This window comes from Ambystoma mexicanum, chromosome 11, assembly GCF_040938575.1.
Source record: "Ambystoma mexicanum isolate Mex_15411 chromosome 11, UKY_AmexF1_1, whole genome shotgun sequence".
NCBI classification, from domain to species: Eukaryota; Metazoa; Chordata; class Amphibia; order Caudata; family Ambystomatidae; genus Ambystoma; species Ambystoma mexicanum.
In genome coordinates this window covers 434968835-434981977 of record NC_090934.1, presented here as the reverse complement: position 1 = coordinate 434981977, position 13143 = coordinate 434968835, and the positions used below count along the sequence as shown (strand labels likewise).

The 13143-nt window shown below is 52.5% G+C and overlaps 1 protein-coding gene across 4 annotated transcripts in view; it reads right to left on the bottom strand.

Moving 5' to 3' along the window:
* Positions 1-12755, bottom strand: part of CHST1 (carbohydrate sulfotransferase 1) — a 375173-nt gene extending 362418 nt beyond the window's left edge. The window contains exon 1 of one of the 4 annotated variants that reach the window (XM_069623267.1): positions 11329-12755. The gene's annotated coding sequence lies outside the window, so the exon portion shown is untranslated. The remainder of the gene's footprint in view (positions 1-11328) is intronic. The other 3 variants (XM_069623266.1, XM_069623263.1, XM_069623264.1) reach the window with 3 other exon arrangements.
* Between the last annotated feature and the right edge of the window lie 388 nt (positions 12756-13143).

The window sequence follows — 13143 nt, the reverse complement described above, 5'->3', positions numbered from 1 at the left end:
AGTCTGATGTCGGTGGGACACCGGGGCAATTTAGAATGACAGCATAGTCTGATGTCGGTGGGACACTGCAGCAACTTAAGATGACAGCATCTGGGGCAACTTAAAATGACAGCATCGTCTGATGTCGGTGGGACACCGGAGCAACTTAAAATGACAGCATCGTCTGATGTCAGTGGACACTGCAGCAATTTAAGATGACAGCATCTGGGGCAACTTAAGGTGACAGCATCGTCTGATGTTGGTGTGTCGGTGGGACACCGGAGCAACTTAAAGTGACAGCATCGTCTACTGTCAGTGGGACACCGGGGCAACTTAAGATGACAGCATAGTCTGCTGCCGGTGGGACACTGCAGAAACTTATGATGACAGCATCTGGGGCAATTTAAGATGACAGCATCGTCTGATGTTGGTGTGTCGGTGGGACACCGGAGTAACTTAAAGTGACAGCATTGTCTGATGTTGGTGGGACACAGGAGCAACTTAAAGTGACAGCATAGTCTGATGTCGGTGGGACACCGGAGCAACTTAAAGTGACAGCATCGTCTGATGTCGGTGGGACACCAGGGCAACTTAAGATGACAACATAGTCTGCTGTCCTCTGCTGTCGGTGGGACACTGCAGCAATTTAAAATGACAGCATAAGATGACAGTATAGTCTGCTGTCCATGTTTTTTGTCCATTATTTGGAATTGGCAGGCAACATGTTGCTTTGCTTTATGCGGGGGGGAAAGTGCAGCTTTGCAAAAACATGTATTTTTTCTTGCCAAGCAAGCAGGCAACTTTGTACATTTTTGAAAGTATTCAATAGACCTTTTCTTTCACAAATTAACCATTCAACTGCTATGAACTGCGCTAAAGACTTTGCATTAAGTTACATGTGGGCATCACGAATAAACCCATCATTGCCAATTTCACTGAGGAATTCAACTACGCCCCTACTCCCAAAACAGGACCGGATCTGCTCGGAGGCTGGCCATGCCAACGTTAAGGCATGCTAAAGCGGTCTTCTAGAGCACCTTCTGACAATGATGCCAACCGATGCAATGGAGTGCAATGGGGTGTCGATGGGGAAAGGATAGGGTAGGAGTATGGATTTAATGTTTTAGACCGTTTGGGTCCTCTGCTAGAGTGTGGATCAGTTCTGACTGCTACTTGTCATGCAATGGGCACTTTGCTCTTCCTGCTTTTTTCTCCGGGCTCTCCTGAAAGGAGGGGCGTGGGGGGAGGTAGACAGAGACTTGGGAGAGTCGTGCAGTGGTTTGCTTTGTTTCTGCCCTTTGCAAGGCCTGGGCAGCATACAACAGATAGCGCTGCCAGTGCCGATCAGCACACCCATGACTCACTCATCCAGCACTGATCACTATACTCGCTACCCTAGCACCTAGGAACATCATACTCAGACATAAAGCTGCCATCTCTGAAGAGTACGACTGCTGACAATGCCAGTCCTTATCACTACCCCATTAGCTGTAGCCACAAACCCACTGAGCACACTGCAGCTAGGAGAGCGAACTCAGTGTTAGCAATTCAAGTTCTGATCAACCCACTGTTGGCACTGCCAGAGCTGATCAGTGTACTCACCACTGCCAATGGCAGCTCTAATCGTCATCCGTGTGCTGCCACCACCAAGCATGTCTCCACTTCTAAGACAACTTTACCTCTAGAACCACTTCTAATCCGCCATCCCCAAACAGCAGACACTTTGTCAGTCCTGAGCAGGATGAGTATTGCAAACACGCTCAGCCGTGTGCAGGGCACAATCTGAGAGCCCGTTCATCCCTTTGGTGAGTCAACCCTGAACAAATGCACTCGTCTTTCTACCAACCCCACCCCCAAACAGCGCACCGAGTGCCCGAACTGCCAGCCATGAGCAGTATGACAACTGTCAACTCCGTCGACCCTGGCCATTATACAGCCTATTATCAATGCCAGCGCTCAGCGAAGCGTCTCTACTGAAAAGACTTGCAGCCATCAGAGGTCTACTACCTACAAGTGCCCCTAACCATAGCCGGCTTTCCCCACCACCAACAGGACCAGCCGTCAGCAGCATGCCCACTGCCACATCTGAAGATCCTCGGCAAAATACCCACTAGCAATGCCAACCCGGATCTGCACACCACTGCTGAAGCTGGAAAACCTGATCAATAGGCAGACCGCGCCTGCTGATCCGGTCCCCCTGGAACAGTACACCAACTGCCAAGGTTACCATCACTGGGCACTACGCCAGCTGCTAAGGATGCCATCCCTGAGTGGTAAACCCAGTGCCAACACTGTCAGGCCCAAGCAGTGAATCCAGTTGCAACATCACCAATACCGAGCAGTGCACCCATTGCTGGAACTGCCCACCTTGAACAATACACGCGGTCATTACACTGCCAGGCCTGAGCAGCGCACCCACTTATTACAAAGCCGAAGCAGTGTGGGCGCTGCTAACTGTACGGCGCCCAGCAAAATTCCTGCTGATAGTTCTAACAGAGACATGTACTGCAATCGCCGCCCACCCTGTGCAGTGTGCCAGCTTAAAGACAAGAACGGGTGTGAGCAGACTACCCACTTCAAAGGCCCCTCCCCCTCTATAGACTTTCAGTGTGAATACCTCAGAGAGGGCAGTATGCCACCTGTTATATCATCAGTCTCTTCAATGCGCACCCGCTCTTCTAAGGAGCTCAAGGCCCTCCGCCTCAAGGAATGGCTCTTCCCTTACACTTAGGTCCGCAATCATTCTCCACCTGACCCGAAAGCCGGCGATCTGCAACCCCCTATGTTCTCCCTTAGTTGCCTGTTGATCCCTTGCTGCCAAATTGGCCGACTCTGACCCGCCCCACCCCGTTGTAAACTCCCTCCCTCTCGTATCTCTGCAGTCCTCACTGTGGGCCTGATTCATGGAATGTTATGGATGGTTCAAAGTGACTTTGCACTGATGAAAAGTGACTTTGCACTCCCGAGTGACTTTGCACTGCCTACACAGACCCTGATTCATGGAACTGTGCAAAGTGTATTTTTTGCAGTGCAAAGCCAGTGCATCGTCATTTTTGCAGTACAAAATTACTGTGCACGGAGTTTGCACTGCAAAAATACACTGCACAGTTCCATGAATCAGGGTCTGTGTCAGCAGTGCAAAGTCACTTTTCAGCAGTGCAAAGTCACTTTGAACCGTGCAAAAAATTCCAGGAATCGGGCCCTGTGTGTTTCCCCCTATGACTTGAAGAGCGTGCTGTTGCTACCGGAAGCTAGGTGCCCGCTCAACGAATAACGTAACAATACACATATAAATAGCATTGCCTCCAGCCCTAAGCAACATTCCGAGCCATATCAATGTTACCTCTGCAGGCAATGCAAGAGTGTCGCAATATTCTGATTGCAGACGCTGGGCTCATTCTAATTTCTGATCAGTATTTACACTGCAAGGACCCCCTGGAGTTAGTGGTATACCCACTACAACCAATGACATCCCTGCGTAGTATACGCCCACAGCATGTACTACCACCAAGAGCAGGATCCCTCACTAGAACTGCAGTGACTGGGCAGTGTGTGCCATTAGTCCTTTGCACTATGCACATCACTGCGGCACTGGCCGTAAAGTGACGAGTCTTCTCCACATAAAGGCACACTGTGACCCCGTCCAGGGTGGCAGCAAACCAATAGAGCGTGGAGGGGGGAGGGCGGGTGAAACTGGGCTGAGGAGAGCAGGAAAGGGGAAGAGTGGGAACAATCAGGGAGACCAACGTGTACAGATTGAACTCACAACAAGGAGGTACTGAAAGAATAAGGGACAGTGAATGGTGGGAAGAATTAACAGTTTTCAGTGTTTTAACCACAGGAAATATTAAAAAAAAAAAAAAAAACATGAAAAAGGAAGGGACCAAAGCTGCCTTAATTGCCAGACAACTTTCATGGCGATAACGACTAGTTCAGTGATGGTATTAATTGAAGTCATATTGTGGATCCGTGCTGGCTTTGCTACATCCTCAAGATTGGTGGGGGGGACGAGGGGGGGTCAGGTGGACTACTAACCAGGCAATCCTATTGGAGTGCCTGCTGCTGATAGCCAGAAGTGTTCTGGTAAAGACGAATCCGCTCACTGAGGTGTCCGTGCCAGGAAATGCTGTGTACAGAAAGAGAGCTGGGCAAGCAAAAAGAGAGTGTGTGTTCACACTACAGGCTCTAAGTAGTAGTCACACTGCTAACTCGGCCAACCTTTAACGGAAAGGCCCAAGCTAACACGGTCATCCTTAAGCCGTCTAAGCATAGCGGAACCTGCCAGCGCTTAAAAGTATCCACTCTGGCGCTGACAGTACTGAGCAGCATAACTACTGCCAAGGAGACCACCTCATCAAACATGTCCACTCATAACAGTGCAATATTTAACAGTGCACACACTGCTAATGCTGACATCCCTGATCAGTAGATACAATACTAACACATGAACCCCTGGCCAATACACCTGGTAACATTACAACCCCTCCTTGAGCCATATCATCACTCCTGCAAGCCAACGGCAGGGCACCCATTCACTCAAAAGGCACTGATAAATCACTCCACCGATAACTCTTGCAGTGCTGTGCTGCATTAATTGCTGCTACAATCTGGTGGCTGAGCACCAGACATTTTGCTAATATATCAGTCCTGTGCAATAATCTGACTGCTAGCTCAGCCGACCCTGGGCAGTGTGCTCACACTGATCAATGCGACCCATGAGGATCATGGCACCCCTGTGCAATAATCTGACTGCTAGCTCAGCCGACCCTGGGCAGTGTGCTCACACTGATCAATGCGACCCATGAGGATCATGGCAGCCCTGTGCAATAATCTGACTGCTAGCTCAGCCGACCCTGGGCAGTGTGCTCACACTGATCAACGCGACCCATGAGGATCATAGCACCCCTGTGCAATAATCTGACTGCTAGCTCAGCCGACCCTGGGCATTGTGCTCACACTGATCAACGCGACCCATGAGGTGTATAGCAACCCTGTGCAATAATCTGACTGCTAGCTCAGCCGACCCTGGGCAGTGGGCTCACACTGATCAATGCGACCCATGAGGATCATAGCACCCCTGTGCAATAATCTGACTGCTAGCTCAGCCGACCCTGGGCAGTGGGCTCACACTGATCAATGCGACCCATGAGGATCATAGCAGCCCTGTGCAATAATCTGACTGCTATCTCAGCTGACCCTGGGCAGTGTGCTCACACTTATCAATGCGAACCATTAGAAATATAGCAGCCCTGTGCGACTGCTAGTTCAGCCAGCCCTGGGCAGTGTGCACACACTGATCAATGAGACCCAATAGGAATATAGCAGCCCTGTTCGACTGCTAGCTCAGTCAGCCCTGGGCAGTGTGCTGACACTGATCAATGCGACCCATGAGGACCATAGCAGCCCTGTGCAATAATCTGACTGCTATCTCAGCCGACCCTGGGCAGTGTTCTCACACTGATCAATGCGACCCATGAGGACCATAGCAATCCTGTGCAATAATCTGACTGCTAGCTCAGCCTACCCTGGGCAGTGTGCTCACACTGATCAATGCGACCCATGAGGACCATAGAAGCCCTGTGCAATAATCTGACTGCTATCTCAGCAGACCCTGGGCAGTGTGCTCACACTGATCAATGCCACCCATGAACAGTATAGCAGCCCTGTGCAATAATCTGTCTGCTAGTTCAATCGACCCTGGGCAGTGTGCTCACACTTACCAATGCGTCCCATTAGGAATATAGCAGCCCTGTGCAACTGCTAACTCAGCCAACCCGGGCAGTGTGCTCACACTGATCAATGTGACCCATTAGGAATATAGCATCCCTGTGCGACTGCTAGCTCAGCCAGCCCTGGGCAGTGTGCACACACTGATCAATAAGACCCATTAGGAATATAGCATCCCTGTGCGACTGCTAGCTCAGCCGACCCTGGGCATTGTGCTCACACTGATCAACGCGACCCATGAGGTGTATAGCAGCCCTGTGCAATAATTTGACTGCTAGCTCAGCCGACCCTGGGCAGTGGGCTCACACTGATCAATGCGACCCATGAGGATCATAGCAGCCCTGTGCAATAATCTGACTGCTATCTCAGCTGACCCTGGGCAGTGTGCTCACACTTATCAATGCGAACCATTAGAAATATAGCAGCCCTGTGCGACTGCTAGTTCAGCCAGCCCTGGGCAGTGTGCACACACTGATCAATGAGACCCAATAGGAATATAGCAGCCCTGTTCGACTGCTAGCTCAGCCAGCCCTGGGCAGTGTGCTCACACTGATCAATGCGACCCATGAGGACCATAGCAGCCCTGTGCAATAATCTGACTGCTATCTCAGCCGACCCTGGGCAGTGTTCTCACACTGATCAATGCGACCCATGAGGACCATAGCAATCCTGTGCAATAATCTGACTGCTAGCTCAGCCGACCCTGGGCAGTGTGCTCACACTGATCAATGCGACCCATGAGGACCATAGAAGCCCTGTGCAATAATCTGACTGCTATCTCAGCAGACCCTGGGCAGTGTGCTCACAGTGATCAATGCCACCCATGAGGAGTATAGCAGCCATTTGCAATAATCTGTCTGCTAGTTCAATCGACCCTGGGCAGTGTGCTCACACTTACCAATGCGTCCCATTAGGAATATAGCAGCCCTGTGCAACTGCTAACTCAGCTAACCCGGGCAGTGTGCTCACACTGATCAATGTGACCCATTAGGAATATAGCATCCCTGTGCGACTGCTAGCTCAGCCAGCCCTGGGCAGTGTGCACACACTGATCAATGCGACCCATTAGGAATATAGCATCCCTGTGCGACTGCTAGCTCAGCCAGCCCTGGGCAGTGTGCTCACGCTGATCAATGCGACCTATGAGGTGTATAGCAGCCCTGTGCAATAATCTGACTGCTAGCTCAGCCAACCCTGGACAGTGTGTTCACACTGATCAATGCGACCCATGAGGAGTATAGCAGCCCTGTGCAGTAATCTGGCTGAAAGGTAAGCCAACCCTGGGCAGTGTGTTCACACTGATCAATGCGACGCATGAGGAGTATAGCAGCCCTGTTCAATAAACTGACTGCTATTTTAGCCAACCCTGGGCAGCGTGCTCACACTGATCAATGCGACCCATGAGGACCATAGCAATCCTGTGCAATAATCTGACTGCTAGCTCAGCCGACCCTGGGCAGTGTGCTCACACTGATCAATGCGACCCATGAGGACCATAGAAGCCCTGTGCAATAATCTGACTGCTATCTCAGCAGACCCTGGGCAGTGTGCTCACAGTGATCAATGCCACCCATGAGGAGTATAGCAGCCATTTGCAATAATCTGTCTGCTAGTTCAATCGACCCTGGGCAGTGTGCTCACACTTACCAATGCGTCCCATTAGGAATATAGCAGCCCTGTGCAACTGCTAACTCAGCTAACCCGGGCAGTGTGCTCACACTGATCAATGTGACCCATTAGGAATATAGCATCCCTGTGCGACTGCTAGCTCAGCCAGCCCTGGGCAGTGTGCACACACTGATCAATGCGACCCATTAGGAATATAGCATCCCTGTGCGACTGCTAGCTCAGCCAGCCCTGGGCAGTGTGCTCACGCTGATCAATGCGACCTATGAGGTGTATAGCAGCCCTGTGCAATAATCTGACTGCTAGCTCAGCCAACCCTGGACAGTGTGTTCACACTGATCAATGCGACGCATGAGGAGTATAGCAGCCCTGTTCAATAAACTGACTGCTATTTTAGCCAACCCTGGGCAGCGTGCTCACACTGATCAATGCAACTCATGAGGAGTATAGCAGCCCTGTGCAATAATCTGACTGCTATCTGAGTCAAACCTGGGTAGTGTGCTCACACGATCAATGCAACCCATGAGGAGTATAGCATCCATGTTCAACAATCTGACTGCTAGCTCAGCCAACCCCGGGAAGTGTTAGCTCAGCCAACCCTGGGGAGTGTGCTCACACTGATCAATGCGACTCATGGGGATTATAGCAGCCCTGTGCAATAATCTGACTGCTAGCTCAGCCAACCCTGGGAAGTGTGCTCACACTGATCAATGCGACCCATGGGGATTATAGCAGCCCTGTGCAATAATCTGACTGCTAGCTCAGCCAACCCTGGGCAGTGTGCTCACACAGATAAATTCAACCTATGGGGAGTATAGCAGTCATGTTCAATTATCAGACTTCTAGCGGAGTCAACCCTGGGCAGTGTGCTCACACTGATAAATTCAACTCATGGGGAGTATAGCAGCCCTGTGCAATAACCTGACTTCTAGCGAAGTCAACCCTGGGCAGTGTGCTCACACTGATAAATTCAACCCATGGGGAGTATAGCAGTCATGCTCAATTGTCAGACTTCTAGCGCAGCCAACCCTGGGCTGTGTGCTCACACCGATCAATGCGAACTATGAGGGGTGGGACGGGGCAGGGGTATATCCCGTTCTAACAGAGCCACGCTTGGTGAGTATGCCAGTGCTAACAGTGCCTACCTTGAGCAGTATGCCCCCAGGTCAAGTCCTGCTAACTCGGCCCTCATCACTGCTTACATTGCCAGCTCATGGCAACTTGCCGGGCAGTGTATGTCCACTGCTATCACTTGCGACACTGAATGTTACACCGTCAACATGACCCCAGCTCGGGAAACGTATCGTCTGTTGGCACTGCCAGCAATGGGCAACGTCATTATTGCCAAGACTGTAGAGCCAGGCAGAATATATCCCCTGTTAGCACCACTTCAGTGTACACATCTTAATGGCGGAACACTGGAACTGCATATGTACTGCACATGGACCACAATAGCTGAAGAGTGCACACACAGCATGCACTGCCAAGCCTCTCTTCAACCACTGCCAGCTCTGGTCAGCACGCCCACCACTCACACGGCCTGCCCTTCACAGTGCACAGGTAAACACGGCGACGTTTCAGCAGTAACCCAGCTGCCAGCACAGCCATCCCTAGTGCCTATACCCGCATTGATCACTCTCAATGGGCACGTTACCCGCTGAAACTGCCAGCACGAAGCATCGAACCCACTGAAACGTTCAGTCCGCCCATTAATACAACCGTAGGGCAGTATACCAATCACAAAGACATTCATCTCTGGGCATACATTGCCCTGCTAATGCCAGCACCGCAAACCTGCCCAGCACCCAGTCACAGCCAGCAACGGCAGACTTGCGAAATACACCTCCCGCCCACAGACGCTTTTAGCTCAGAGAGGTATATCCACAGCTAGCCATGCCAGTCCTGCAGAGTATACCCACTGCTAGCCCTCTCCTCACTTGGCAGTGTACCCACTATTTACGCTGCCTGGTATGGGCAGTAAAGTCAATATCTATTTCACAAGCACTGGACCATATCCCAGCTAAGAGCCGTATACTAACCGCTAACAATACCTACCATGAACACAATACCCTCAACTAAAAATGCCAAACAGAGCAAGATAGCCAGTGTGTAATTGACATCCCTGAGCTGCACATGCACTGGTCACATTGCCGTCAAGTGGCAGTTCATTCTTTTGAGTTGCCAGCTCTAAGAACTACACCAATTGATAACACTGCTAGCTGGGAACAGTGCACCCACTGCCATCCACGCAATGCCACCGCCAGGCCTCAGCAGTGTTCCCACTGTAAGCACGGCTAGCTCTAAGCAGTGATCATACTGCTAGCTGGGAACAGTGCACCCACTGCCATCCACGCAATGCCACCGCCAGGCCTCAGCAGTGTTCCCACTGTAAGCACGGCTAGCTCTAAGCAGTGATAACACTTCTAGCTCTAACCAGTGCACTCGCTGATAGCACAGGGAGCTCTCCACAGAACACCTGCTGCCATCATTACCACTGTAAAGCAGCAACCCTTCCCCACGCATACATCTGGCAATATACCCACTTCTGAGGCTGCTAGTCCTTGGCAGTGTACCCACTGCCATCCGTGCAATGCCACCGCCAGGTCTCAGCAGTGTTCCCACTCCAAGCACGGCTAGCTCTAAGCAGTGATCACACTGCTAGCTGGGAACAGTGCACCCACTGCCATCCACGCAATGCCACCGTCAGGCCTCAGCAGTGTTCCCACTGTAAGCACGGCTAGCTCTAAGCAGTGATAACACTTCTAGCTCTAACCAGTGCACTCGCTGATAGCACAGGGAGCTCTCCACAGAACACCTGCTGCCATCATTACCACTGTAAAGCAGCAACCCTTCCCCACGCATACATCTGGCAATATACCCACTTCTGAGGCTGCTAGACCTTGGCAGTCTACCCACTGCTATCCGTGCAATGCCACCGCCAGGTCTCAGCAGTGGTCCCACTGTAAGCACGGCTAGCTCTAAGCAGTGACAACACTGCTAGCTGGGAACAGTGCACCCACTGCGATCCACGCAATACCACCGTCAGGCCTCAGCAGAGTTCCCAACCCCAAGCACGGATAGCTCTAAGCAGTGATCACACTGCTAGCTGGGAACAGTACACCCACTGCCATCCACGCAATGCCATCGTCAGGCCTCAGCAGTGTTCCCACTCCAAGCACGGCTAGCTCTAAGAAGTGATCACACTGCTAGCTGGGAACAGTGCATCCACTGCCATCCACACAATGCCACGCTAAGCCTCAACAGGGTTCCCACTCGAAGCACGGCTAGCTCTAAGCAGTGTTAACACTGCTAGCTGGGAACAGTGCACCCACTGCCATCCACGCAATGCCACCGCCAGGCCTCAGCAGTGTTCCCACTCGAAGCACGGCTAGCTCTAAGCAGTGATAACACTGCTAGCTGGGAACAGTGCACCCACTGCCATCCACGCAATGCCACTGCCAGGCCTCGGCAGTGTTCCCACTCGAAGCACGGCTAGCTCTAGCCAGTGCACTCGCTGATAGCACAGAGAGCGCTCCACAGAACACCTGCTGCCATCACTGCCACTGTAAAGCAGCACCCACCGCCCCACGCATACATCTGCCTATGTACCCACTTCTAAGACTACTAGACATTGGCAGTGTACCCACTGCTATCCATGCAATGCCACCGCCAGGTCTCAGCAGTGTACCCACTGCCAACAACTGCAGGCCAGTTCTAAGCGCAATCGTGTCCAGTGCAAACGCAGCCAGCTCTGATAAGTATGTTAAACGCAGTCAGTGTTACACTGTCAGTCCATAGCAGTGTACCAGGATTTGTCCTGCCCTCCCGAGCAGTGTGTCTGCTGTTTTGCCATTGTGATTTTCAGTAAGTGTTCTATTATGTTTTACAAGAGCCTGGGTGGGGGGTTTCATGGTGCGTGTGTGTACATATTCGCGAATCCCCTCGTCCTGCTGCACACCCTCCCTTCCCAGAATGGAGCACCACTCCTGCACGTACCGTACCATGCCATGTCTTTGGGTGCGCCCGTGGAGGCTGAGTCCTTGCAAGAAGCATCGCATGATGGGGAGGAGGCCGATGGGGTCGCCCGCCCTCCCTCTCACCTCCCCCCGGCCCCAAATGCCGGAGGCTGCCCTCAGACTCCTGCCGGCTCCCTGGGCAGTGTTGCTGGAGCCATCCTGCCACCTACAGACTGCTGCCGAGTCTCTCTCTCTCTCTGCAGGCGAGACGTTGTTGGCGAGCCGCAACCGGCGAGACCCTTCTGGTGAGTCCTGACGGTTGATTCCCTCACAGAGGACAGCCCGTGGCCACCTTATGACTGGTAGCGGCTGTTGGCCAAGCAACGGTCTCCGAATTGAGCCTTCGAGTTGGTGCCTTCGAAGAATGCTTCAGCTCCAGTCCAGTTGTTCATAGGGGAGGGTGTTGAAAGGCAGTCCGTCAAATGTTCATGCACCCGCATCAGGACCGGCTCAATTTGCACCGCCGCGCAAGGTCTGCAGTTGGGTGGTCCACTCTATGCACTGACTTCAGTTGGGCGTTCAGTCCAATAGTGTGTCCCGTGACTGGCCCCAGTTCGGCGACCGGGGTCCTGGTTCCAGCTGGATGTTTTGCTCACTGGCTCGGCGACTCTTGCATTGGTTTCAGTAGTCCGATCCCAAACGTGCACAGCATACAGTGGGGACGACGAGGAGCGACCGGAGGACGAGCAGCTTCCTCCGGGGAAGCCGAGAGCTAAAGTGGCGCCAGCGCGCTCTCCTGCAAGGTATCCGTTCAGTACCAGTGCGCAGAGCTCAAGGAGGGAGTGGGTGGCAGAGAAGAGAGGAGGGGGCTGTGCTAAGACGGGGAGGGGGGCATAGGCAGCGAGAAGCGGTGGAAGGGGCGGAGAGGGCGTGAGACGGAGGTTGGGAAGGCGATCGTTGGACGGCGCTTTGAGAAGACACAGAGCTCGGAGACAGTGCGCGATAGATGGACGGGGAGCAGAGGGAAGTACACGGGAGATACAGAGAGGGCGGCCGAGTATAGGAGAGAGAACGATGGGACAAGAGGAGGAGTATGGCTGAGAGAGGGAGGGCGGGAGATGGAACACGACATTGCCAGGATGAGACACGTAGAGTAGAGGAGGAAGAGGGAGCGTGATGGAGTGAGGCATGGCAAGAGAGAAGAAGGGAAGTAGAGGGGCAGGAGGAGAGACTAGAGGAGAGTCAGGGAGAGTGATGAAAAAAGGCTAGACAAGAGAGAACACGGATGGGAGAGAGGTAGGCGGAAGGTGTAGATGGGTGTGAGGGAGAGTGATGGAGTGAGGCTAGGCAAGAGAGAAGAAGGGAAGTAGAGGGGCAGGAGGAGAGTCTAGAGGAGAGTCAGGGAGAGTGATGAAAGGGAGCTAGACTAGAGAGAACATGGATGGGAGAGAGGTAGGAGGAAGGTGTAGATGGGTGTGAGGGAGGGAGAGTGATGGACTGAGATTAGGCAATGGAGACATGGGAGGTAGAGTAGTAGGAGGAGAGTATGGATAGGAGCAAGCGCGAGTGATGAAGTGAGGCGAGAGAGTCGGGGGAGATTATAGGTGAGAATGAGGGAGGAAAAAGACGACATGGGGCTATACAAGAGAAATCAAGGAAGGTAGTGAGGCTGGAGGATGGTATATAGGAGTGTGAGGGAGGGAGAGTGTTGGAGTGAGTTTAGGCAAGGGAGGCAGAGAGGCAGGAGAGGAGTATACATGAGAGTGAGGGAGGGAGAGTGATGGAGTGAGGCATGGCAAGAGAGAGGAAGGGAAGTAGAGGGGCAGGAGGAGAGTCTAGAGGAAAGTGAGTCAGG